This window comes from Coturnix japonica, chromosome Z (genome assembly GCF_001577835.2).
Source record: "Coturnix japonica isolate 7356 chromosome Z, Coturnix japonica 2.1, whole genome shotgun sequence".
NCBI lineage: Eukaryota > Metazoa > Chordata > Aves > Galliformes > Phasianidae > Coturnix > Coturnix japonica.
This window is the reverse complement of record NC_029547.1, coordinates 40,492,018-40,498,011: the sequence shown is the minus strand read 5'-3', so window position 1 is coordinate 40,498,011 and position 5,994 is coordinate 40,492,018.

The window sequence follows — 5,994 nt, the reverse complement described above, 5'->3', positions numbered from 1 at the left end:
AAGGCAACTGAAGTGAGAATGTGGAAGCTAGCAAAATAATACAATTTTTTTATAGAAGTATGAACTCAACACACAAGTCATTTTCATATCTTAGTTTTCTGCTTGTGTCTTAAGGCACAGACAAAATCATCTACTTTAGGATATGAGACAGCAAGGAGAGAAAATAAGCTAATAAAGAAAATGAAACAAAAACCTCTGCTACTTAATCTGTAAAGAACGTTAGCAGTAACCTTATGTACTGCAAATACTGAATCTTCATTTTTGTTCTAGAGATCATACCAAAATCCTATATGCCTAGTCCTGTGCAAACAGCTGTGCAAAGCAGGTTTCTACTTTGAGCTCAGGTCCTGGAATTTGCAAGTATGTGTGTTTCCTAGCTCAGATTTCCTTCCACCCATGGCCTTTACTTCGGTTCTTCTGCCAGATAGTTGTAAGTAGACAGCATGAAAAGATTTGCTACTTTTAGATTTTCTGTATTCAGTATTTAGCTTGCAGTCTTCCTGGAAGCCAACTGTGTAAAATAATGTAATCCTTAGATTTTCATACAAGGAGTTGATCTTTTTCCTTGCATCTACTAAATGAACTGTGTTTCTTTCCTATTGATGAAGTGAAGAAGAGAAGGTGAATATGGTACTCTTTTAATGAGCTGTGGTTATATCAGACCAACAGTTCTCAAGTAAACTTACTATGACTGAGAATATAGATCAGTAGGTCAAGAACTACTCATTTAGAGAAAAAAGGTTGTCATGGACCAATAAGACTGCAAAATTGAGCAGCATGTGGTGAAACAGATGTATGTAAAAGCAACAAATAGCACAAGCTCCACTGGAAACATTTCCAGATCTTCTGCTGTAGTACTGGCAGGCTACACTGTTCTCCCTGTAGCTCTCCACAGGCTTAACAAGACCAGCTTCTTCCACCTTTCTTCATAAAAGAGGTGCTCCAGCCCTTTAAACATCTTTGTTGCCCTCCCCTAGCACCTGCTCCAACATCTCTATGTCTTTCTTGTGCTGGGGGACCAGATTTGGATGTAATACTCCAGGTGGGGTCTCACAAGGGCAGAATAGAGAGGGACAGTCTCCTCCTTCACCCTGCTTGGCCACGCCTCTTTGGACATATCCTAGGATACTGTTGGCCTTCTGGGTACTAAGTGCACACTACAGGCTTGCATTAAATTCTCTGCAGTTCTTAATGAGTTCTCAGTCTGTATTCTTATCTGTGGGACTGTCCTGACCCAAGTGCAATCTTTGGCGCTGTTGAAAGTAACAAGGTTCTTGTGGAACAACTTCTTTTCCTAGATCAGGTCCTCTGGATGGCATCCTTCAGTTCTGTTGTATCAGCCGCACTACTCAGCTTGGTTGCCCCTTTTAATGGGTCTGAATAGTTTCTTTATCTATCTCTTTCCATAATAACAGCTCTGAATCTGTTGTTTAAAGGCATTTCAGGGGCAAAGGTGAGACTCCTCTTGCTTCAATCAGAGATGAAGGTCCAGGCTCCCTCATCTTCAGTATTTTTACTGTCTGTCTCCTCACATTTGGAAGATTCTTTCCCCTGCATGGACTACCAGCTTATGTCACTGTACAATACCACACATCAATTTATCTCTTCAGTTCCTGAATCCTGTGCTGGTAAAAATCGTACCAGATTGGGCACACTTGCACCCATGACATTCCCCATTGCCCTCACATCATTAGGGGACTTCCAGATTCTCTCAACTGAAGGCCTGGGCAGCACTGTTGCTCCTCAGGAGGTACATAGGGTGAACGTATCAGCCTAGACAGGTTTGGTAGCCCCTCTCTCTGCGTTTGCTCCTCAGTATCTCACTCCGCTGCAGAATGTGCCTGCACTGGAACTGATCACTTATTCATTATTCATTCTTTGAGTGGTGCCATGTGTTACCACTCAGTGTGCTTGTTCTTGACAGTATTGCCTGTATGGGCACACTGGCATGCAGTCTTCTGAAGGTAGCAGAGATAAAATTGGAAGAACCCATGGAAAACAGGTTGTGGAGAAACAATGAGTTGGTGGCCATTATTTCTGAACACTCCCAATCTCTCATAATTCCTCTAAAATTCTGCTGGAACCTTCCAGCTGTAAAATATGGCCATGTAATATACAATAAATACTGAAGTATTTCCCTTCTAATCCAAAACTGATTGCAGGACACTGATGAAGAATGCCACTTCTCAGTTTTACCTTCAAATAAATAATTTGATTAGTATAAACAAACAACAGAAAAAAAATCCTTGCTTTTTTTTTGTTCTCCAGAGTCACTGAAGAATTCTGACTCCATTTTGAATTATTGACATAGGTGTTGAAGATTTAACTCAGTAAAAATAATCTCTGTCCTAAGAATAATTTTTTATTAGTACTGGCAGTAAGTGTCCATGACAATAAAAAAAACTGGAGCAGAGCAGACAAGTTGGATGCTGCTTTTCATTGCCTTGGTTGCTTGGTCCATCTAAAGCTTCCAGGAGAACTGACCGAGAACTCATGATCCAACCTGAAGCAAGAAAGCCCTGTAATCTATATAGGTACACCACTATTGCTTTTTAAAGTCTGACAGACAGAATTTTTGGTGTCTATGTATCATAGTATCATAGTCTGGTGTGGGTTGGAAGGGACCTTAGAGATCATCGAGTCCAACCCCCTGGAATTCGAGCCTCCTGTGTAGCAGAGCGGCACTTCTACCACTTGCGCCACAGGGAGGAGTCGAACCCAGGGCCTCCGGTGTTGCAATGCTACCTACCCCTTGTGCCACCGGGGTAGGTATTTAGATTCACTGCAAAACACTTTTGAGCCTTCTTACTGTTATCTACTACTATTTCTTCTACCTAAGAGCAGTTGTAGTTATTCACCGTAATAATGCTTGAAAAAATGTAAATATTTTTCCTCTTTAGAATTATATAATAAGAGAATTAAAGAGAAATGTTGCATACAATATGTTTTTGGGCAGGTTCACTGTGGGTCACTGTTAGATATATTATGTGTTACCACATTATTAATGACAAATTACTGTGAAGCTTTTTCAGTATGTAGATAAGATGATAACATAATATCCACTAAAAAGTGGTTAACTTAGATCAACATTTAAAAAAAGTATTAGTCACCAGCCACCATTTCCCAAACCCTCAGTATTTGTTTTTCATTTATAAATTTTGGTGGCAGAACATTGATCACACCGTGTCAAAGACTTAAAGAAATATCACTTTGAGAAGAAGGATTTAGTTAAAGAATGTACTTTGTTAACAGAAATGCTAGTAGTAACGTATGAAGTGTAACATATACACTGTGTATGGCTTCCAGCTGTTTGGCTTCACAGTTATTATGTGCACTGTCAAAGAATAAATACATATTTGGATAAGCAAAACTTACCATGAATTTTGAGAGTGATCTTAAAAGCTCAAGAAAATCAATTACATTTTCCTGGGTACATATTCTCTGTTGGATCTACAGCCTTTTTGTAAAATTGCTAGCTTTCCAGATAAAATGTACACAATTTCAAGTAAGTAGTACGGTTATTAACATTCATTCAGATTCTACTATTCTAATATTGGTTTAGATCAAGGCAAGTACAACTGTAAATTTTGGCAATTTCAACTTTTAGGGGAAATATGTTTGGGGGAATTGCATCAAGTCAGGGTATACTAAAAAGGGATCTGGTTCTACTGTGGTTGTATTATTCCTTTTTCTGCCCTTTTGTGTTTTTGTTCATATGTGTTTCTTCCTTAAAAAAATAAAAATAAAAACAAAAATTGAGATTTACCCTGAAGTAAATAGAAGGGAAGTTCTTTAAGGCAGATCAGCCACTTTCATAAGTCTTTTGAGTGATCGCATTTTTAACTGGAAAGTATTTCTGCTTTATGTACTATTTTCTGTACACATTTATAAATTTTTGACAATGTAACCCATATAGAAAGTTTGGGCTTATATTAAATATAATGTCCTTCAGAACTCTGTACCTTCTTAGGACACAGCATTTAACTGACAACACTGATATCTGAACATGAGACGTATCAGCAGTTACTGTGTTGAAAAAACTTGGAGCTGACAAAATCGGACTTGATATGCTTATGCAGATAGGAATCCTATTCGTAAACCTGCATTTGAAGTCTCTTATTTTGGCCATGATTACAAGTACGATTTACAAACAAGTACTTCTCTTGTCATCCTCCTGATACTTCAGCCAAGAAATTTTAGGACTGTAAGATAACAGAAAATAAGAGACATGATTTAAGAGGTTAAGTATCTCTACAGTCTGTTCTGTGGGCTTCAGCCTGAGATATGAAGGTGGCTGCCAACCCTCCAAAATATAACAGAAGTGGAGCAGTGAAATGAATTATAATCTTTCTTCTAGGTGTTTCATTTCAGCAGATGGCCTATAAGTTGGAACAAGATACAAACATGGTAATTATGCCTAAATATAATGCAGGTCAGTGTACATATGTATATACATGCCTTACACAATAAAGAGAACTTTTTGTTACATCATTTAAAAAATATATTTGCATGGAGGAAAATGACAGGACTTAGCTCTTACTATCATTTCAGGAAAAATCTGTGTTGGGAGAGAGGAGACTAAATAATTTGAGTTTAGCTACTGAGCCAGAGTATAGAAAATAATTATTTCCATTTCTGTATGTTATTCCATCTGATTCACTGGTATTTCTGTACACATTTTTTGTAACTACACTTGACCCTATTCTACCTGTCGAGAAGCTATTCACCACTGCTGTTGTATTTCCATCTCTCTCTCTCTTTTTTTTTTTTTTTTGTCCTGTCTTGCCATAAATAGTATTCTTGGCTATCCTTCTGAATAAATCTTCACTGTTAGACGATAAGGCAGTTAAGTCTGTAGTTTATCTGTCTGTGTTGCTATTTTGTAAGAAAAAAAAAAATGAATTGCCAGTCCTGATTGTGAGTCTGGAACTCTGTGAGCAAAGCCCCAAGCTTCTAGAAAGCTGCTCTAAAGTCAGAAGTAAAAAATAATAAAAAAGAGCTATGAAGCACCACGTCAGCTCATATGCTCATTCATATTGGTCTAATTGCACAATTTGGGTCAAAAAACAATGTCATTTTTTTTCATATCTATGAAAAAATATCTTGTCAGATGGTGTTCAAGCAACTTCTGTTCATTTAGATGCTCATAAATTGTGCAAGTAACATTATCACCAAAATATCTCAAGGTGTTTCAAAGGCAATTATATTTCAAAACTGGGAATACCATATAAAGTGCTGAAGTGAACTTTGGTGCAGATGAGTAGAATTTGCATTTTCCAGAGGGTTGCCATGTTCTTGAACAACTAATACCTCCTGTTTCACTATTGCCAGGAACACTGATTCATAAGCCTCCCAGCCAACTTAAGAATTATAGTTGCTAAAGGTGGGTGATTTGTAAAAGAGAAGCTGAAGTCTAGAAATGAACCTGCAAAAAAGGGGGCATTTTTCAACTGTGAACACTTTGTATTCACAGCGCACTGCTAATTATGTGGCAGAACTTTGTTAGTATGAAGTTCTTCTGAGAAAGAAAGGTAAGTGGTGAGTGCTTTTCTTTCTCTACAAAATAACAATGTCTGCAACATATGCTCAGCTGTAAAGAACTGGGCCCAGAAAACGAGAGTTCCACACCCAGGGGGAAATACAAAGCAAGTGGCAAGCCAGTGCACAGTGTCGATAATAGGAAGAGTTCGCTTTTTATTTTTGAAATCTGAGCAGAGCATTTCACTCATTTTTATGTGTTAAAACTGGATAAGCAGTTTCACATATTAAGAAGTATTGAAATATTTATTCTTCCAAGAAAAAACGACTGATTTCTAATAAACAATTATCTAAAGGTTAATTAGCTCTTCTCAGTGAGTTAACATCTTTCTTCGTCTAGGGCAATATGAATTAAACCATTACATTTCTTTTACGCTGAAGAAATCTCTCCTGAGCCTTACAAGGAGTTAAGAGTTTCTGCTGTGAGCAGAAGGATTTGTCATACATTTCAAAGCT